The following is a 22,149-nucleotide window of genomic DNA, read 5'->3' as shown; positions in this document are numbered from 1 at the left end:
ATCATTAATTTGGTACATCTTAGTATTAGTCACAATTATTCTTGCCCTGTTCTGTAAGCAGATTATACACCCCCACCCTTATGAAGCCTTCTAGGCAGAATATACCCTCTATCCCACTATTAGGGCCGGTTATGTCAATGAATGTTTTATAGATGTCAGCACAATCTCTTGTGCTCTTGCCCCCTGCCGCAAGAATGCATGTCCCAGATAAGGGCCACTCCATCAGCCTAGGTCCAGAAATGAGAGCATACATGGAGCGGACTTGCAGATGGCCCGCAGCAGGCCTGCAGTCAACTCTCAGCCTTCATGTAATGTGGGAAAGAAGGATATGTGAATATTACACTCCACTAAAACTCTAAAGTTGTAACATAGCAAAATAATTGACACAATTAGTAGTGGCTGTTAGTCTTTCATATTGTCATACCATATGCATGCTATAAAATTATTGGACAAAAATATTACTAGCCTGTCACAGACACATTGGACTTGCCTTTTCTCCTTATGACTGCATCATGTGTGATGATCTGAAATGGAGTGAAGACAGAAAAATAAGAAAATTCAAGAATGTACTACAGAGTGATCTTCTTCCTCTTACAGCACCCGTTGAAACCACTCATGGCTTCTCTGTCTGCATCCTCTCCACACAAATATATTCTTTAAGGCACTAGCCCCATATCATATACCTGCAGGTCAGCCTATAACAGGCTTTACCTCAGAAGCCAAAGATCTATAACTATGCAAGTATTTGTGTTGTATAATATGGAGCAGCACCAAGAAATTAAGTGGCAGACAGTAATGCCCACGACTAACGTGACCCCTGGATCCCCTCCCAAAGCAGTCTCTATATCATAACTATCAACTGTGAAAATAATATGCATTTTATATGTTCTACCTAATTGTTGGGTAACCTGTATTTTAAAATCTTAAGCTCCTCGTTTTAATCTACTTTGTCCCATCAGAGTACTTCCTTTCCTCAACTTTCTCGTTTACAAGGCCATTTTTATTTTTATTTTTGCCTCACTCTGTACTGATGGTCCCTAATCTACTCAGTCAGTTCCTTCTCTTCTATGATGTCTATTTTCAGACACCTAGGAGATTGACAACTCCTAGAAATACCACTTACCCAACTGCTTCCTTCCTCTTCTTTCATACTAGGGCATAAACTTTACTGTATCTTAAACGCTTCTTCCTAAATGCCTCACGACTATGATAAACTTGACGTGCTTACAACTGAAGGGATCTTGTCCAAGTTTTGTGCACTTGCCAATTTTACAGGAAGTGCTGAATTGACTGTGTGTGTATTTGTGTGTCTGCGCTTACAACAAAATGTTAACTACAGTTCTCTCTAGCTATTGAGATGTAGGTCATTATTTCTTCCTCCTCCTACCTTATCTTTCTTTTCTCTTTTTTCCTTTCTCTTCCTCTACCTCTCCCTCCTCTGCTAATTCATACCTCATCTCTGGTTATAACATTTCAATAAACTTCTAAGATGTTTTTATAATGGAAGTATCTTACTTTCTGTTAGCATCCAAGTACCATGAAGCCCATAGCTATCAGCACTTGAAAGTTTGATGCCTAGCAACTCAGCTACTCATTTTTATCTTCCATGTCAGCTTGGCGCAATGTTTGCTAAGCGAGAAGGTTTGCCAACTATAGCTACCTCACACTACTTAAGGTCATGATATGAAAATTTTCCCATCCAAACATGGACATCACCTGTGTTAAGTGGATATAGTATTGGAGACCCTAAAATAAACCTGTATCGCCAAATGTAAAATGTAGGTATATCAATCAATAAACAACAGCTCTATTAAGCCTCCCAAGATAATCCAAACTCACTGGATAACTGATGAGAAGGATGTGACAATTGGTGCTCATCTGAAAGTGACTTACAAAGTGTGTCAATGTCAGCATACAGTCATTCATCCAGTATATTTATTGAACTCCTACCATGTGCTAGATAGGTTGTGAATGCTCTTCAGAATGAAACTTTTGGTAACTGATAAAGGGTATTCAAAGAGAGAGTTTGAGTGTATTCTTATATCAGGGATACAACAAATATGACCAAAGGAAAGAATATTCCAGCTGCAGACCACAATTAACCTGGTTCATTCAAAAAGGGAAGACCCTGCCGGGCACGGTGGCTCACACCTGTAATCCCAGACCTTTGGGAGGCTGAGGTGGGCAGATCATGAGGTCAGGAAATCAAGACCATCCTGGCTGACATGGTGAATTACTGTCTCTACTAAAAATGCAAAAGTTAGCTGTGCATGGTGCCATGTGCCTGTAGTCCCCGCTACTTGGGAGGCTGCGGGAGGAGAATCACTTGAACCTCGGAGGCAGAGGTTGCAGTGAGCCACAATCGCCCCCACTGCACTCCACCCTGGGCAACAGAGCAAGACACCATCTCAAAAAAGAAAAAAAAGGGAAGACCAAACAGACCAGTTTGGGCTGACAGTCTCCTTCAAGATAATCCATCTCTCTTTATTCTGACTGAACTCAGTAGGGGTTTCTTTTCAAAATGTAAATATCTGTATTATTAAAAGGGATTTTTTCTTGATAATATAGAATCGTTTTTAAAAAAGAAATTAACCATAGAGAAAGTGGAAGTTTCCTTATAATTCCAACCTCCAAATGTAAACACTGTTAACAATTTGCTGTACACCGGTAGACTTTCTCATTGTATTTATTAATACATTATTAATAAATATGTAGTTCTTCACAATATGCATACTGTTCTATAATCTACCAAATAATCTGCTGACTTTTTAGGAAGCAAGCTTATTTCTTATGCAGCTGAAACAATAAACAAGCAATGTGGATATTTTGAGCCACTTAGCATCTCTCTTGGTATAAAGAAATATATTTACATTGTTATTTAAAAGATAAAGTAAATTCAAAATCTAGAGTTTGATCTCCCCACAGGGAAATAATTTTTTTAAAAAACCTTAAGGATCAATAGGGTAACAAGTGGCAAGTTCCAATTGCTCTCCCATCTCATAAAATAATAAAATCAAATTTTCTGAGAAGATTCTGTGAAAATGGCAAAATAGGAAACATCAGGAATCTATCTTCCACCTAGACAACAATCGCACTGGCAGAACATGTCTGATGTAACTATTTTGGAACTCCGTAGTTTACTGAAGGATTGAAATTTTCAAGGAACTAGATGATGTTTTAGTACGTTCAGGCTGCAATAACAAAATACGTTAGACTGGGTAACTTATCAAGAATAGAAATTTATATCTTATTGTTCTGGAGGCTGGTAAGTTCAAGATCAAGTCACCAGTGGTATCTAGTCAGATCTGCTTTCTCATAAACCACACCTTTTTGCAGTATCCTCATATGGTAGAAGGGACAAAAAAGTTCTCTCGGGCCTCTTTTATAAGGGCACTAATAAATAAGGAAATTGGAAGCCCTCATGATTTAATCACCTCCTAAAAGTTCCACCTCTTAAAACTAGTGCATTAGATTTCATCATATAAATTTTGGGGGACACAAACATTCAGGTCATAGCAGATGATAATTACAGTTAGTTTTAGTCAATTTCACCAATTAGCACAGTAGCAGCAATTCATAACCAACCCCTATCTCTGGCAGGCAGCCATATGCATATTCTAAGAGCAGCTTGCATGTAGCTAGAGGGAGTTGCTGTGCTCAAAAAGCACTCCGTTTTCCAAATATTAGAGATCTGATCTCTGATTACTGATTTTTGCTTCTGATCATACTAAGGCAGCCATTGTTGTTATATCTCCTCTCGTTACTTCAAGCCCATCCCCTTCTGGCTGAAGTGAGTTTCAGAACATTTAAAGTGCTGGCACCCTCTTGCACTCTTCATTTTTCTCCTTTTCTTATTTGGGGAGCCAGACAGTAAAGACTAGAACATCCAAAAATGTATTAATCCGTTTTCACCACTGCTATGAAGAATTACCTAAGAATGGATAATTTATAAAGAAAACAGGTTTAATTGGATCACAGTTCAGCAGGCTTAACAGGAAGCATGACTGAGAGGCCTCAAGAAACTTACAGTCATGGTAGAAGGCAAAAGGGAAGCAAGCACCTTCTTCACACGATGGCAGGAATGAGAGAGCAAGGGGGTAAGTGCCACACACTTTTAAACCACTAGATCTCTTGTGAACTAATTCACTATCATGAGAACAATTAGAAAAATATGGCCCCATAATCCAATCGCCTTCCACCAGGTCCTTCCCACAGCATGCAGGGAACAGCCCTTTTGGCTACTTTCACTGGCTGGCATTAAATGCCTGTGGCTTTTCCAGGTGCATGGTGCAAACTGTCAATATATCTACCACTTTGGGGTCTGGAGGACAATGACCCTCTTCACACAGCTTCCTGACACAGTGCCCCAGTGGGGACTCTGTGTGGGGGCTCCAACACCACATTTCCCCTCCACACTGACCTAGCAGAGGTTCTTTATGAGGGCTCCAGCCCTGCAGCAGACTTCTTCCTGGACATCCATGTGTCTGCACCCACAGGCCCAATATCATGTGGAAGCTGCCAAGGCTCGGGATTTGTACACTATGGAGCCACAGCCTGAGCTGTACCTTGAAACTTTTAGACATTGCTGCAGCTGGAGTGGCTGGGACACAGGGCACCATGTCCTGAGGCTGCACAGAGCAATGGGGCCCTAGACCTGGCCAATGAAACCATTTTTCCCCTCTAGGCCTCTGGACCTGTGATGGGAGGGACTGCCATGAAGATATCTAAAATCCCCTGGAGACATTTTCCCCATTGTCTTGGCTATTAACATTTGGCTTCTCTTTACTTATGTCAGTTTCTGCAGTCAGCTTGAATTTCTCTCCAAAAAATGGACTATTCTTTTCTACCTTATGGTGAGGCTGCAAATTTTCCAAACTTGTACACTCTATTTTCCTTTTAAATATAGTTTTCTTTGCTTATGCAAATGAGCACAGAATTTTAGGAGCAGCCAGGCTACATCTTGAATGCTTTGCTGCTTAGAAATTTATTCTGTTAGATGCTCTAAATTATCTCTCTCAAGTTCAAAGTTCCATAGATCCCTAGAGCAGGGTCATAGTGCCACTAGCCTCTTTGCTAAAGCATAGCAAGAGTGACCTTTGCTCCAGTTCCCAATAAGTTCCTCATCTTCTTCTGAGACTCCCTCAGCCTGGACTTCATTTTTCATATCACTATCAGCTATTTGCTCACAACCATTCAACAAGTCTCTATGAAGATCCAAACTCCACATCGTCCTGTCTTCTTCTCATACCTCCAAACTATTTCAAACTTTGCCCATCACCCAGTTACAAAGTTATTTTCACATTTTCAGGTATCTTTATAGCAATGCCTCACTCCTGGTACCAATTTTTTGTATTAGTCTGTTTTCACACTGCTATAAAGAACTTCCTGAGACTGAGTTATTTATAAAGAAAAGAAGTTTAATCAGGTCACAGTTCCACAGGCTTAATAGGAAGCATGACTGGAAGGCCTCAGGAAACTTACAGTCATGGTAGGAGGTGAAAGGAAAGCAAGCACCTTGTTCATGTGGTGCCAGGAGAGAGAGAGCAAGTAACCAGAGAAGTGCCACACACTTTTAAACTATCAGATATTGAGAGAACTCATTCACTATCATGACAACAGCATGGGGAAATTTATCACCATTATCCAATCACCTCCCACCAGTTCCCTCCCGCAACATTGTGAATTACAATTCAACATGAGATTTGGGTGGGGACACAGAGCCAAACCATATCAAAAAGCAACTGCATATATGGGGGAAATTATTAGATAACTGCAACCATTATTTGCAAATCATACATCTGATAGGTAATTAATATCTGGGATACACAGAAAATTCTTAAAACTCAACAGCAATTACAATAAAAACTCATTTCAAAAATAGGAAAAGGACATGAATAGACATTTCTCCAAAAAAGATACACAAATGGCTAATAAGCTACTATCAAAAGAACAAAAAATATCAAGTTTTGGTAAAGATGTGGAGTACTGGAATGCTTGTGCACCGTTGGTGAATATATAATGTCACAGTCCCTATGGAAAAGAAAATGGCTGCTTGTCAAAAAATTAAAAATAGGAATGTCATATAATCCAACTTCTGGGTGTAAACTCAAAAGAATTGAAAGCAGACTCGAACACGTATTTGTACACACATGTTCACAGCAACATTATTCACAACAGGTAAAATGTGGATGCAACTTAAGTGTCCATTGACAGATGAATGCATAAGCAGAATGTTTGTGTGTGTTTGTGTGTGTTCGTGTGTGTGTGTGTGTGAGATGAAAAATTATTCAGCCTTAAAAGGAAGGAAATTCTGACAAATGCTACAACATAGAAGAAACTTGAGAAAATTATGCTATGTGAAATGTCAATTACAAAAGACATTTGTGATTGATTCCACTTAATATATATGATATATGATTCCACTTAATGTATATGATATATGATTTCACTTAAATGAGGTGTTTAGAGTAGTGAAAATCATAGAGAAAGAAGGCAGATGGTGGTTGCTAGGGGATGGTGAGGTGTAGGGTACGGGGAGTTATTATTTAATGCTGTAGGGTGTCAGTTTTACGAAAATTGTTCTGGAAATGGATGGTGGTGTTCTGGAATGTTCTCAAAATAGACGCTTGCAGAACACTAGGAATATATTTTATACCACTGAATGAAACACTCAAAAATTTTTAAGATGGTATATTTTAATTTATGAGTATTTTACAATTAAGAAAATGGAAACAAAATAAATTATCTAAATCAATAGTGTTGAGAACCAAGTGCTCTTGTTGGAAATTGACTGTCACAGAAACTAAAGGAGGAGTCTGAGCCATGGGAGCTCGAATGAGAAAGTCTTGACTTAGAGTTTATAATTAAAGACATCCTTCCCACCAAAACTACAGCTAAGGGGAAAGGCAATACAATTTCAATAATTTTCAAGGTTTGCAACAGCAGATATCATATTCCTTGACAGTTCTGAATAGAAGTTAAATCTTGACAATGAAAGAAATAAATATAACAATAAAGTGAAATTATATGATCATTTTCAGAATAAAAACATAAGGTAGTTCCCTCTTCTGATACTTATAAGAATCTCATCTTTACACATATCTTACAATTTTGTGAGGAGGGTTTGGTTTACTGATTGTTTCACTTTAAGTAGTACCTGAAATGCTTTTTTTTTTTTTTACTACATTGAACCTGTTTTTTATCAAAAAGAAAGAGTGACTGTCTTTTTAGGCTTACTTTAATCAATTTTTAAAAGTTCAAATATCAAATTATTGGGGTAATTTTTTCAAACTTTTTTCAAATTTACGGTCTTTCAAAATGATTTTGAAAATATAATATAAGTTTCTTTTTTAATGGGCTTTAAAAATCTAAACAACTTGTGCTTAGATCCCAGTTCTGCCAATCAATGCAATTGTAAGCAATCAACTTAGGGCCCTTGTGTCTAGGAGTTTTTTAACTTATAAAATGGATATATTTAGTAATATTCCATAAAATTATTATAAAGATTAAATGAGATATTTTCTATGAAGTGTTTAAAACAATGTCTGATACAATAAGATAAGATTCTTGAATCTTGTATAAATGTTTATTAATTAAAATAAACATATTTCAGCTACTGGCAGGGTGCACAAACACAGCGCTGGGTATTTAATAAATTCTACTGAGTGAATGTTACGAAAACACATGCATTGGCAAGTAAGTGAAGTGTTATACAAAGTGATGTGTCAATCATTTTCCACCTTCTCCAAGTAAGGTTAGAGCTCCCTTCTCAAAAATTCCTCAGCATTATGTTCATGCTTTTATTGTATAATTTTTTTCTTTTTTTGAGATGGAGTCTCACTCTGTTGCCCAGGCTGGAGTGCAATGGTGCAATCTTGGCTCACTGCAACATCTGCCTCGCAGGTTCAAGTGATTCTCCTGCCTCAGCCTCCAGAATAATGGGGACTACAGGTGCACACAATGATGCCCGGTTAATTTTTGTATTTTTAGTAGAACAGGGTTTCACTATGTTAGCCAGGCTGGTCTCAAACTCCTGGCAACCTGAGGTAATTTACCACCTTGGCCTCCCAAAATGCTGGGATTACAGGCATGAGCCACCACGCCTGGCCTATTATATTTTAACCATAGAGTTCTCTATAGCCACAATTGTCTCTTGTTCAGATCTGTAACCTTGGACCCTGGCATGGTGTGTGAGGCTTAAGAAGTTCTCAATAAGTATTTTTTGAATAATTGAATTTCAATTACTTAAATGAAAGATAAGATTCACTTGTAGCAGAACACTTGTCAGAATAATCACCCAGCCAAACTGACTGTTCCTGGGGAAGGAGAGACAGCCCTGAAGAATGCTAACATGGATAAATTTAAAGTAAGAAAGGTTCATAATTTGTGGCTCAATTACGCATTAAACAGTCAATTAATAAGTATCTTCTGTATGGAAGGCACTGTACAAGATACAAAAATAAAAGAAAATAACATTTCCCTGTCCTAGAAGAGCTTACATTTGAGTCGAGAAACCGACATTTTTACATAAGTCCCTCAAAGTAAGATATGACAAATTCTTTATTAATAAAGTTTCTTTTTTAAAAAAGAAAGAGAGAGAGAGAGGGAAGAAGGAAGGAAGGAAGGAAGGAAGGAAGGAAGGAAGGAAGGAAGGAAGGAAGGAAGGAAGGCAGGAAGGAAGGAAGGAAGGAAGGAAGGAAAGAAAAAAGGAAAAGAGGGGCCGGGCACAGTGGATCACGCCTGTAATCTCAGCACATTTGGTGGCCAAGGGAGGAAGACTGCTTGAGCTCAGGAGTTCAAGAGAAGCCTGGGCAACGTTGGAAAACCTGGCTCTACTATTAAAAAAGGGGGGCTGGGGAGATTTCCACCTAGTGTGATAAGGATGTGCATTCTAAGACAAAGGTGGGTGTTACAGGTAGGTAAGAGTTCAGTGAGGAGGGGGTGGATAAGGAAGGAGATGGAGAAAGGACATGTTAAAAAGAAGCAGAGCAAAACTATAGATAGAAGAGAATGCAAGATGTTTTTAGAAAAGTTCCAGCTTCTCAATTGTGTTTGTAATGTTTTTGAACGAATGATGTAGAAAAGCCAGGTTAGTAGTGTACTGTCAAGAACTCTGAATGGCAGCCTGGACTTTGTTGAGTTTAGGAAGATTTAGAAAAATTAATGTGGTATAGTTAAAATGAAGATGGGTTTGACAGCAGGAAGGAATAATGTGGTATAGTTAGAATGTGCAGAATGGTTTGAGAGCAGGAAGGAATCTAGTTTGAAAACTCAGGTTGAGATAATTAGTGCCAGAGCAAGGAATTGAAAGGAAGAGAAAAACCAATGAGAATAATCTGTAAGGTCAAATTGCTAATGCTTGCAACTGACTGAATATGAGAGATCAGTGAAGAGGAGGCAAAAATGGCTTTTCATCATTAGACAGTCAACCTTTGGTCAGCAGATTAGAAATCCTTTTCCTGTGACTCATGCATTATCAGACGTCTCTGGTTTCCTGGAATTTTTGATGAAATTTCTGAATCTCTTAATCATAAATTTTTAAACCACAATTTTTACTATTTTGCTTATGTAGTAGTATCTCTATGACAGTTTATGGAGCGAAGAAAATTCTTTTCCAACTCCTGATATGAATCAGACCTAGTGTTACCACATTTGACTAATAATTGGTCTTTGAGATATCTATTATCTGAATACAATTTGTTGCCAATTTTTTTTGTGCTAGATAGTAGTGAATGGCTGGATCCATGTTTTTCTTAACTTATAAGAAAACTTAAGTTCAGTTTTCCTTAACTTAAGGAAAACTTCTTAGTGAACTCACAAAAGGTAAGGTGGGCCATCCCACCATACTGATCGCAAGTTTCCAGGGCTTCATCCATGTGCACACTGCTCACCGCAGCCACTGGGAGTAGATTCCAATGCATGGCAATTGGGGGGCTACATACCTAATTCACATCACCTCAAGCCACATCTCTGGGCCAGATTTCTCTCTTTAACTCTTCTCTTCAAAATCCAAATATGCATTTAGAAATCTTCACCTGGATGGCCCATCGGCACCTCAAATTCCACATAGCCAGAACAGAGTTCATTATCCTTTACCGAAAACCTACTTTTCCTGTATCTCTTGACACTTGGGTCTCAGAATCATGTTGTTCCCTCTATTCCTCTCGTTTTCTATGTCCAGTCCATTAGGAAGTCACTGCTTGGCAAATTTTGTGACAGAACCCTACTCTTCAGTTTAATTTTCTCGCCTTTTGCTTCAGTCCTATTTTGTCATTGTGGATGATGCCTGCAATCATCACTTGCTTAGGGTTTCTGCAACAGCTACAACAAGCCTCATGCCCTCCAGCCTCAGCCCCTTCAAACCTACTTGCTGTATTACAAGTAGAGTTATTTCTCTACCGTGGAAATTTGAAAATTTGTTATCTTATTTGAAACTCATCAATGGTTTCTAATTTCAAAATAAAGTCTAAACTCTTCACTCTAGTCCCCTGAGACAGCATGTATTATGTTACACAATGACTGGCTACTCTTTTATCTAAATCTTCCAACATAATGAAAGCTTCTAAATGGATTTGGAATGAACAAATAAATAGCATATTGTATATTTTCATGACATTGAACTCACAAACAAGAACATCATCAAATAAATAGTTTCTATTCTACAAAGGAAAAGAGTAAGACTCAGAGAGGATATTTAACTTGTTCAAGTAACACAGACAGTACTGACAGAAACTGGATTGAAAAGCAAATCTAACCCCAAAACACTACAGCTCAATGCCCTTTCATATGGCCATAGGTTTGTACTCGTTTTCTGATTTTGTAGTAGGCCTAGGTAAGCCTATGGTATACCTCTCATTGCTATTGTATATGTGCATATGTGTGTGTGTCATTAGATTACAAGCTATTCAAAAGCCGTATTCACCTTCACAGCCCCAGTGCCCAGCATAAAACCTTTTAGACATGCCTTTAGTGTGTTCTCAATGATTATTTACTGAATTAAATAAAATAGTGCAGTGGTGAAAATGATTTTGTTATTTAAGAAATAATGAAACTTAAACTAGTTATAAACATAAAGAAATTTTGAAGTACCATTTAAGTAGCACTATAGATGAGATATATAGCATATAAAGAAAAAATATTTGCTATATGCCTTTACCATTGGTAGCTCATGAATTTTAACTACTAAAGGAGACAATATATGTCTAAAAGCTTGGTGTTAGTAATAGCTCAGTGTTCTCAGGGTAAAATTTTCCAGTTAGATTATTAATAGGATTTCATTTTCCATTAGATTTGGATCGTCCTTGGCCAATGTTATTATTCAGTCTTTCATCTTCAAGTCTCTATATAGAAAAATTTATTTGGAATCATAACTCCTACCAATAATGAAAGCTTCCAGTGTGGGGGAAGTTAGTAAATTCTTAGGAAAGTGATTTCCAGGAGCCCTCCAGCTTTTGCTGAGGTGATCTTAACTCTGTATTGATCAGCTCTAACTATTTAGTTCCAGAAGCCACACTTCCATGATAAAATTTGAAAGAGTAAGAGAACAAGATGGAGTTGTCTTTGCAGAAACGAAATCACTGAATAAAGGCTGGGAAAATTGGAGGTGTGTAGCCTGGTGAGATGTTTCCGGAGAGGGTCATTTCTGCATTCAAGTACATGTATGGTGTTTGTAAGATACACATATAGAATTGCTTACTCCATGCCCTTTTTCTAGAAATTGGTCTTCTCTGTCCCCTTCTCTCACATGGTGGCAGCAGGAATGTTCGTGTTCCTACATGACAGAGCCCACAAGCACAGAAGATTTGTTCAGCGGTAGAGCTTCTTCCAGCCAGAGCAATCACTGTCTTTTCCAGGAATTATGGAACAGAAAATAAAGGGAGAAGGGGGATAGAAGTCCTCTGGATGGCAGGATCAGAAACGTAAAACTTTGGGGATATAGGTGATCATACTTTCTGCCACATGAACTCAAGAAGAGAGGAAATGAGGAGAGAGGCAGAGAGTTGGGGAGCAGAGATAAACAGAAGCCAGGTTAAATCAACAATGAGGAACATGGAAAGTATCTTGATTTTTTTTTTTTTTTTTTGTCGGAGTCTCGCTCTTGTTACCCAGGCTGGAGTGCAGTGGCACAATCTCAGCTCACCTCAACCTCCACCTCCTGGGTTCAAGCAATTCTCCTACCTCAGCCTCCCGAATAGCTGGGACTACAGGCTGCGCCACCATGCCCAGCTAATTTTTATATTTTTAGTGGAGACAGGGTTTCACCATGTTGACCAGGATGGTCTCGATTTCTTGACCTAGTGATCCACCCGCCTCGGCCTCCCAAAGTGCTGGGATTACAGGCATGTGCCACCGAGCCCAGCCTAGAATCTTGATATTTTTGACTCCCTGATTCCAGGTCATTCCTAAGACCTAAGGACATTTCTCTCCTTGGGTCCTAGAAGACAACTTGGCATTCTTATAATTAAATTCCCCTTTTCGCTGAGGCTAATTAGGTAACATTTTGGTTATTTATGAATGAAAAAGTCCATATGAATGTACTTGCTACACAGAAAAGAAACAGGAAACATTTCTTGTTTTCAAAGGAGGGAAACAAAGACAAATGTTATGGAAAGTTATACAAAGGTAAACCAGTGCAACATATGGAAAAGCTGTATAAGAGGGAAATCCATAAATGTTTCACTGTATGTGCTCCCTGTCCCTGGAAATACTAGAGGAGAGGTAGAATCAGATAGACATGCAGTGAAGATTTCTTGTTCCTAGGGATTTCAGTGAGAAAACCTGTCAGGCTCCATCCAACTGTGATATTCCATGAGGTCATCTAAGGATAAATTTTCAATCACCTGCGTTTTCCCTGGTGCCTACCTCAAATATGAAACTGTGTTCTATCATCTGCCACTACTGCAGCGTCTCCACCCTCACCTCTAGTAGCTGAGCTCTACCCCATCACCATTTTAAAAATTTAGTGATGAGAGTCAAAGGATGAGGAAAAAAAATTTTTTAACGTGATGGTGGGTGAAATGGAATATAGCAACTATAAATGACAAGATGGTGATGAAAACTAGAAAGGAATTGCTGACTTGATACTGGCAGACTAGAGTTGCAGGGGCAGTACAGGAGTTAAATAAGAAAGGGACTAGGGTATGAATGAAAGTATGGGGTGGGGGCCGGGTGCAGTGGCTCACGCCTGTAATCCCAGCACTTTGGGAGGCCGAGGCAGGCAGATCACTAGGTCAAGAGATAGATACCATCCTGGCCAACATGGTAAAACCCCATCTCTGCTAAAAATACAAAAGTTAGCTGGGTATGGTGGCGTGCACCTATAGTCCCAGCTACTTGGGAGGCTGAGGCAGGAGAATCGCTTGAAACCAGGAAGCAGAGGTTGCAATGAGCTGAGATCACGCCACTGAACTTCAGCATGGTGACAGAGTGAGACTCCATCTCAAAAACAAGAGAGACAAGTGTGGGGGAGGCAGGAACTGAAGATGGCTGGGAGGCTCCACCAGCTTCATGACAGGGTACCAAGTATTCCCAGCACCTGGATAGTGCCTGGCACATAGAAGGAGCTCAGTGAAGTCATTAACTGGATGGATGGATGGACAGATGGATGGCTGGATGGATGGATGGATGGATACATGAATGAAAAGATAAAGCAATAAAAAAACTCAGCCAAGAAAGTATGAGAGGAACCTAAGTAAAGAAATTAGAATGAAGTTACAGAGCTCATTTGAAAAACCATCTCTTTAAGGCTAGATTATGTGCATCGGATCTAATTTGCTATTCAAGGCTCCATTTACTTGGTTTCAGAAGTAACTATAAGTCTGACCACTAACATAGAGTCCTTACTGCCTTTCCAGACATCAGGCATATAAACTAAGGGATCCCCACCATAGCCACAAACAGAGATTCTTCATCACCGCAGCTCAGACTCACTCCCTGAGAGCATAAGACTGGAGCTAACCAGTGTTACTTCTCTGTCCTTCAATCTGAAGCAGATTTTAAGTGGGAGAGGAATCTCTGAACTAAACAAGAGCTTTGAAAACAATTTTGATGGTTGGAAATAAATTAAGGTGCTTAAAATGCCCATTAAAGTCAGTGAAGAGCTTGAGTCATGCTGGCAACAATATAGAAATCAGACACTTTCGAGTCTGAAAACTCTTGAGTTACGTAAGTGACCTGAGAGTGCTGGGAAGAGAAGCCTCAAAGTGCCTCGTTCAAATTCCTAACCAGAGCTCAGGTGCTGTGAGGATTGGAGAATAACAAGCTGCTCCTTTCCGCAGCACCCTTTCTACTCTTCACACGTTCAAGCTGTTTAAGGGATTAAATTTCTTTTCCCTTTCTACTTTCAAACCCTTGTCTTTCAACTGTCTCCTTTCTTGCTTGGAAGTTTTGGTGCCCTGAATTCGATTTAACCACATGCATCAAACACTGAAGGCCGAAGGCAGAATAATTCTGTTAACCATGGACAGCAGCATACTAATCAAATGCTCTGAGTGGCCAAACTTTCCACATGCTGACTTAGCTTCCTACTCATTTCCTCCTTGATTTCTTCTTCTGATAATTAATCCACTTGTGTGATTAAAAACATCATGCTAAGTCTTAGGCCAGGCAGGCAAAATATTAGCTTCAGCATCGATGGGGAGCAAAAGGGAAGGTGTTACGGGGGCCAAGGATTTGAGGACCTAAAAGTTCACTGAAAAATCACTGAGGTGAAGCGGATTAATTAATAGAAGAAAAGGAATGCAAACTTATTTAGCATGCATACACAGGAGGCTTCAGAATGAAGACCCATCTTCCCAATGAGGTACAAAAGCTTATATACCACCTTCAGGTTACAGGAGTGGGGGCTTGGGTCCTGGTTAAACGGGTATGGTAAGGGGAAGGAGAGGAATTCTGCTGAGAGGCAATAAATGATTACTAGGCAGAATGATTGGATCACGGAACAGAAATTAACTTGTAAATAGCTCTCTTTGGAATTTAAATGATCCTTGGAGACAGTCATTATCTTGAAAAAGGGCCTGTTCAGCTGCGGTTACATTTTTGATCTGAAATCTTTCCTGTAATGGATAATGAGATAACAAGGAGGGGAACAGGAGCAATTGTTCTCCTTGGTGGGTCAGTCCTATCTTTCCATAGACAGAAGGAAAGTTTCTTCCAGGGCTTGCTGATCTCTAAATGTTTTTAATTCACAATACTCATGATGCCAAGGAACCACATTTTCGGGTAAAATATTTAGATTTTTTTCAGTGTTTTATTTTTTCTTTTGTTGAATCCAGTTTATAAGAGGAGTAACATACAGAAGACATTTTAAAAAGAGCCCATATCTTTCAGTTTTATGCTTGGTGGGAGTAACAGACTGACTCATATACTCTAGGAGAAAGAATGGCCCATTACAGTGTTACCGGCATAGCACATGCTTGTGCCACCTACATGGACCAGCATGTTCACCTAAAGATTGAGCTTTTTAAAAAGTTCCTGATGTGGCTATGTGAGTGTCCTGTCCTAGCCCCACATTAGTGCTGATCATGATTTTTATACCTAATACCACATCATTTTTATCCCATCCACTTCACCTTGTATTTACTTATTAATTCATAGCCAATATTTTTCAAAATTAATATAAAATCATTTTTAAACATGGATTTTCAGATTATTACCATATCCTGTGTCATAAGATGAAAGTCCCTGGCTATTGACACCTTCAGAAATTCAGAAATCTCAGTAGCTTCACATAGTCAAATTTTTTCCAGCTCAGGTCCAGTTGGTGGCAGAAATAGAAGGCAAAATGTGCTCACATCCACACAGTCATCCAGGGACTCAGGCTCCCTCCGACTTGTTCTACTCTCCCTTGATACTTTGGGGTCCTCTACTATATCCTGGCATCCAACACATGGAGGAAGAGAGAAAGAGATCGTGAAGATTGCCCAGGAGGCTTTCATGGGCCAGTCCTGGAGGTGGTGTCCTCACTTCTGCCCACAAGCCATTTCCCATAGCTCATTTAAGTGGGCTCACTTGTTACAATGAAGGCTGGGATGTGTGTAGTAGCTGTGTGCTCAGGAGGAAAGAAAAATGGAATTGGAAAAAAAAAAAAAAAAAAAAACTAGCCTCTGCCACAATCTAGTTAATATTCAACATTTTCAAATACACACTCTCTACCAATCACTGTGCCAAGCACCTGAAACTTATTACTTAAATAATTCTTTCAAAAAAACCCGAAAAGCTAGGTGTCATTATTATTATTACTATCTCATAAACGAGGCTTCTGAGGCTGAGGAGTTGAATAATTTAACCAAAGTCATACTGTGATCCATGGCACACAGTGGGACTGGAGCCCAGGCAGCGCTCCTGGAGTAGTGTTCTGCAGCCACTGTCAAGACAACCAGTGTCTTCAGCCACCTGCCCTCTTGTCTTCTTCTGCGGGGCTCCACGCTTCAGCCCCAGGACCCTGGCGTCAGTTGCTTCCTAAGCCACCTCTTCCCATCTGATATTGCCATGTCAACTGAATTGACTAGTTATTGTTTCACTTCCAGATTTAAAATGTAATAACAGGTTTTTAGTATGAGCAGCTCCCTTCCCAGTCTGCTTAGACTAGATCCTAAGCTCAGGTGATCCAGCTCTGCCTAATGAGGCAGGTATGATATATACACAGCCTGTGAATTCATTTGGGGAGAAAATAGCTTCTGAGCAGCTAGGCAAGTACAGACATCATCCTCCATGAGCACATCCTATTTCCTACCTCCCTGTGTTTCTGCCGAGAACATTGTAACTGCCGAAAGTGTTCTCCTTACCTGCTGCCTAGACAGAGCTGATTTATCAAGACAGGGGAATTGCAATAGAGAAAGAATTGATGTAGCAGTTAAAAAGGAATTGTTTAGGCAGATAGTGAGGATTAGGAAGTCCTCAGTAAGATTTTTCTTTTAATAAAAAGCAGCCTCAAAATCAATTTCTTTTCTAACAAAGAGCAGCCTGTAAAATCGAGCTGCAGACATAGACAAGCAAAACTGGAAACTTGCGCAGGTGAATGCAGCAGCTGTGCCAATAAGAAAAGGCTACCTGAGGGCTAGGCATGTCCAACATGGTGGTTCCATCTTCCCTTTTTCTTGCCAACCAGTGTGCAGTACGGAGCAGACAACATGCTGCCGGTCGGGCAAAGATCCCATTTGCATTGTAAGAGTAGGGTGCAGCAGCCAGCTTCCCTGCATGCTATGTAAATGTCACACCTGGTCCAACCAATATTTGGGCCCTATGTAAATTAGACACTGCCTCCTCAAGCCTGTCTATAAAAGGCTGTGTATTCCACCACCAGCTGGAAGACTCACTTGGGTGACCCCCTCTCTCTCTGTAGGAAAATTATGCTCTTTCCTCTTTCTTTCACCCATTAAGCCTCTGCCCTTAACCTCACTCCATGTGTGTCTGCATGCTTGATTTCCTTGGCATGAAGTAATGAACCTCAGATATTACCCCAGACAATGACATTGCTTCACAGTTTTAATTCATGCAAAGCTGGCTGTACAGAAGACCGAAGTTTTATTATTACTCAAATTAGTCTCCCTGAGAATTCAGGAATCGGGAATTTTTAAGGATAATTTGGTAGATAGGGAGTTGGGAAGTAGGGAATGCTGATTGTTCAGGTCAAAGAAGAAATTATAGGGGTCTAAGTGGGTTTTCCTTGATGTCTTCTGTGACTCGGTAGGATTGCATAACTTGTTGAGCCAGTTACTCGTCTGCGTGGCATCAGCTGGTGCATGAGAATGCAAGATCTGCATAACATCTCTGTTAGGTATGTTCTGAATGAAGAGACCACCTAAACAGGCTTTGTGTGAGCAACATGGCTGTTTATTCACCCGAGTGCAAGTGGGCTGAGTCCAAAAAGAGAGTTAGCGGAGGGCAGTGGGATAGGAGTTGTTTTATAGGTTTGGGGTAGGCAGTGGAAAGTTACAGAAGTTACAGTTTAGGGCAGTTTTTGCAAGGCAGCGGGGTGGGATGGTGCAGGGGGGTGGTTGTCACAAGCTCCAAGGTCCAGTGTCACAAGGTTGGCTTATCAGTTAAGGCAGGAACGGTTGAGGCAGGAACAATGGCAGAGCTAGCCATTCTTCTTCTTTTCTGGAGATGTATGTGGGGGTCACAGGGAACACCATGGCTTGACCATGGCGTGGCCCATGGTGCAGCCAGTTCAGAGAAACCTGGAATCTCAAGCACTGATCTTAGGCTTTATAACAGTAATCCCATGAGCAATTTGGGAAGCTTCAGAATCTTGTACCTTCTGGCTGCATGATTCCTCAGACACAATTTCTAATGTTGTACCTAATTTGTTAGCCCTAAAAGGCAGAGTGGTCCCTGGGAAAGAAGGGGGTTTATATTGGGAAAGGGCTATTATCATCTTTGTTTCTAAGTTAAACTATAATTTTTTCCCAAAGTTATTTCACCTGTGCCCAGGAATGAACAAGGACAGCTTGGAGGTTAGAAGCAAGATGCAGTTGGCTAGGTCAGATCTCTTTAACTATCATAATTTTCTCAGTGTTATAATTTTCGCAAAGGCAATTTCAATATGTCCTTTCTCTGCATGATCTGGCTGTCAGAGATCAAAGTCCTCCCTCTATTCTCTCTGTTCTCTCTCTCTTTCTCTGTCTCTCTGTCTCTCTCACACACACATGCACACACACACACACCGAAAACCACAAACAAAAGCAAATGAAAATTCCATCTGGGACTGGAGAGAAAAATCTGCATTATTTTTTTCATCTTCCAGGTTTCCAAACCAAATGCATATGGATGACATAGGTGCAAATATTAAAAGTAATAGAAAAGGTGATCGAACAATATTAATTCTAACTGCTATGACTTAGTTGTTCTGGAATGGTTCTTAAAATATTGCAAATGGTGTGGAACCAATGCTGAACAACAGACATTAGAGACAAAAGGAAAAAAGTGTTTGCAGCTTTTGAACTAATTCCCTGACTTCTATCCTCCTCCAAATAAAAACTGTGGAGCCTGAGGCCATGAGATTTCAAACCAGTTAAGTGAGCCTGGAGCGTCCTCCTAGGAGCTCTGAAATTCACTGCAGGCTCAAGAGAGCCCTTTAATGGATTCAGTTTTTGGACTCAAATGCAAAAGGTGAACTCAAATGGGGTTCTCTAGACCTTAAGCTGTTAAACAGGCAAGAACAAAAGCTCACCAAGAGTCTCTTTCAAACTGCTCTCAGCTGCAAAACATTTTCCCAAACAGATCTGCTTTTGGAGTAATAGACAAGGTTTCTCTATTAAAAATTGAGGCAAGGCTTTTTAGAAGACTCACGTTGTTATGAAAAAGCACAAGTCTCATACAGTAAAATTTTTGTGATTCTCTTTATACCTTTAAAGGGAAAATGCTCTGGGTTACCAAAGCAGAATTTTAGATGGTTGTATTTCAGAAGGAAACCAACATAACTGCTTTAAGTAGACAACACTGTAATAAGGGCAGCTGATAACATAATTCACTGAAGGGAGGAAAAGACAGAAAAGGCAAACTTTCGGCAAACTATTAATAGTACTTTAGTAGAAATAATCATCCTGTGAGCCTAAATTACTGCTGCAGAAAGACTGAAGAAATTTTTTAAGTGAGGTCAAAGCCATTCTAACAGCCCTCTGATTTGTATTCAAGGGTCCCAGGAGTTGCTGATTGGGTCCCACTCTATGCCAAAGCAAGCTCATATTAGATCACCTTGGGGACGGGAGGTGCAGCAGATAAGGACTCTGAGTACGAATCTGCTCTATCACTCATGAGCTGAGTGAGCTTTGGCCAGTCACTTTACCTCATCTGCCTGCATCTGTAAAAGGAAATATAATATTGCCTACAGCACGAGTCATTCTTGGTAAGACAGATACTTGTATGTCCCACGTGTGCTCCACTCCTTAACAGATGAAATTTAGCAGCAAAGCCTTAAAGAAAAGTGGCATGAAACTGCTCTGGTTGGACTAAAACACAGCCAGCCCCAAGTCCTAGGATGCAAACAAAGAAAAGAGATTGGGGGACATCCAGACACTCTTGAAAACTGCTATTTGACATGGATTAAAAAGCAACTTTTGAAGTTGATGATTTAGGTCTTGTTTATGTCTGCATTTCCAGTGCCCAGAATATGGTAGAAATATTCCATTAATGCATGGAGAATGCATGCATACGTGAGTGAATGAATGAGCATCATCATCTTCTAAACCGTTTGCCAAATTTTGCTTGGTTTGCAGTGGACCTTTCTCTGGCCAGTCTGCTGGTGGACAAGACCAAGAATGTCCATCTGCTGTGGTTAAAGTTCAGCAGGACCTGTCGGAATGGCCAGAATACATTGGGCATCTTCAATCTGCTTCATAAATTCTCCAGAATTCAAAAAGAAAAACGTCTGGCTACTTGAAGAAAGTATTGCCTGATAAACACTCAATAATTTAAATAAATAAATAAATAAAAAGATAACCAAACCTGTTTAATTAGGACCTGTGTGTGTAGCCTTCCCTCCCCCGCCTCCTTTGCCCTGGGCAACATGAGGACACGTCTCTCATTATAGTCTGGAGCTGAGGGATCTGCTGAGTTGAGCTGAAAACAGGCTGCTTTTGTGGTGGCCCCTCCTCTGCAGCCACATGCCAAGTGAGATTCGCTGCAAAAACAGGAGAGCTGCAATGCAGTATTTTCCTCTGGAACTTTGAAGCTATATTAAAGATTTCAGACATACAATGAAAGCCTATTTGTTTTCAGTGTTCAAATGCAACAACTTAATGGTAGCTGTTAAAGGAGGTGGATGAATTATAGTGAGCTCAGCAGCACTTTTTTGAGCTGGATGATCATAATGGTATTTTTCTGAACTAAATTATTTTAGGACCCTTTAAAAATCATGTAGCTCTTCCCTAGAAGGGGCCTGCTGCTAATAAGTGTAGCCCTTTAGTACCATTGTGGGGAGTAGAGCTGGAGAGAACTGAGCTGTCTGCTGAAAACAATCAACCCTGAACCTTCCAGACCCAGGGAAAGAAAACTGAAAAAGGACCAGCAGGGAACTCATAGCAAAACAAAGGAAAATTTCAAGCTACCTCTCCTTTTTAAAGGTCATTTGTCTTACTCTTACTGATGGTAATCACAGGGATTCAGATTTCTCACTGGAGACTTGTATTCTTCTGTGCAATATTACTCCTGCGTCCTCTCCTGTTTCTGCACATTGTGTATCCAGGGTATGAATTACTGTCTAACACACTAGCACATTCTTTTTCTTTCCCTGTCTTGCCTGCACTTTCACATACATGCTGCTGAAAAAAAATTTCTAGTTTCAATATAATAAAAATCTGTCAACACCAACTAGTAGAATACATCTCAGTTGCCAATTCTGAAGTCCGACTTAATTCTCAGAAATCAGAAGAGAGTTAAGACTAAGAAGAGTCTCTGAAGTATGGGAGCTAAATGTCCTGGGCAAAGTGTGAGAATGCTAGAGAAAGAAAATGCAGCATTCCTTATCCACTCATTTTCATGTAGCAGATTTTTATGGTGTGGTATGGAACGTGGAATTTGGTGCTGCACTTTCGGAGGCTGGTATTCACAACCAAGGTAAGAGCCCATTGATCCCCCTAACCATTCTGCAAGGCGAAGAGCCAGCAATACAAACTTGGCTTTATAAATATGGAAATGGAACACTAACAGGTTAAGAAATACGGCCAAGCTGCTTGTCATCTTAATGCAGAAAACAACACTCCGTGTGTGTATGTGTGTGTGTGTGTGTGTGTGTGTGTGTGTGTGTGATGTTTGGATTTAGGTCTACTGTTCTATCATTTTGCTTTTTGTCTTCAACTATTTTTGTTTCTCTTTTCATTCTTCCTTGCCCTTTTAAACTTATTCAAACATGTTTTAGCAGTCTGTTTTAATTCATTTCATTTTGGATTGATTCTTTTGTATTTTGCGTATTTACGTAGATATGTCTGTGTGTATACATAAACATAAACTTTATAAGACCTTTCCCAGTATCTGCCCACTTCCAGAAATTCATACAATCTTATTAGAGAGTGAGAATGAGTTAAAATGTCTTCCAGATAGTCAACCTTTATTTTCTTCCTTTCCAGCTAACATCATTTCCCCTCTCTGTCATCTCATAACTGGTTAAAAACCCCTGGATGGCTCATCATCAAATCATTAAGCCAGGTCTAT

The 22,149-nt window shown here is 39.9% G+C and overlaps 1 long non-coding RNA gene across 1 annotated transcript; it reads left to right on the top strand.

Moving 5' to 3' along the window:
* Positions 1-5,418: 5,418 nt before the first annotated feature.
* LOC116563390 lies at positions 5,419-20,934 on the top strand. The gene is made up of 3 exons (XR_004274380.1): positions 5,419-5,523; positions 7,210-7,214; positions 20,924-20,934. It is a non-coding gene; the product is annotated as an uncharacterized LOC116563390 (long non-coding RNA).
* The last annotated feature ends 1,215 nt before the right edge of the window (positions 20,935-22,149 follow it).

This window comes from Sapajus apella, unplaced genomic scaffold (assembly GCF_009761245.1).
Source record: "Sapajus apella isolate SASKATOON/1434 unplaced genomic scaffold, GSC_monkey_1.0 scaffold35, whole genome shotgun sequence".
NCBI lineage: Eukaryota > Metazoa > Chordata > Mammalia > Primates > Cebidae > Sapajus > Sapajus apella.
This window is presented reverse-complemented; position numbering and strand designations above follow the sequence as displayed.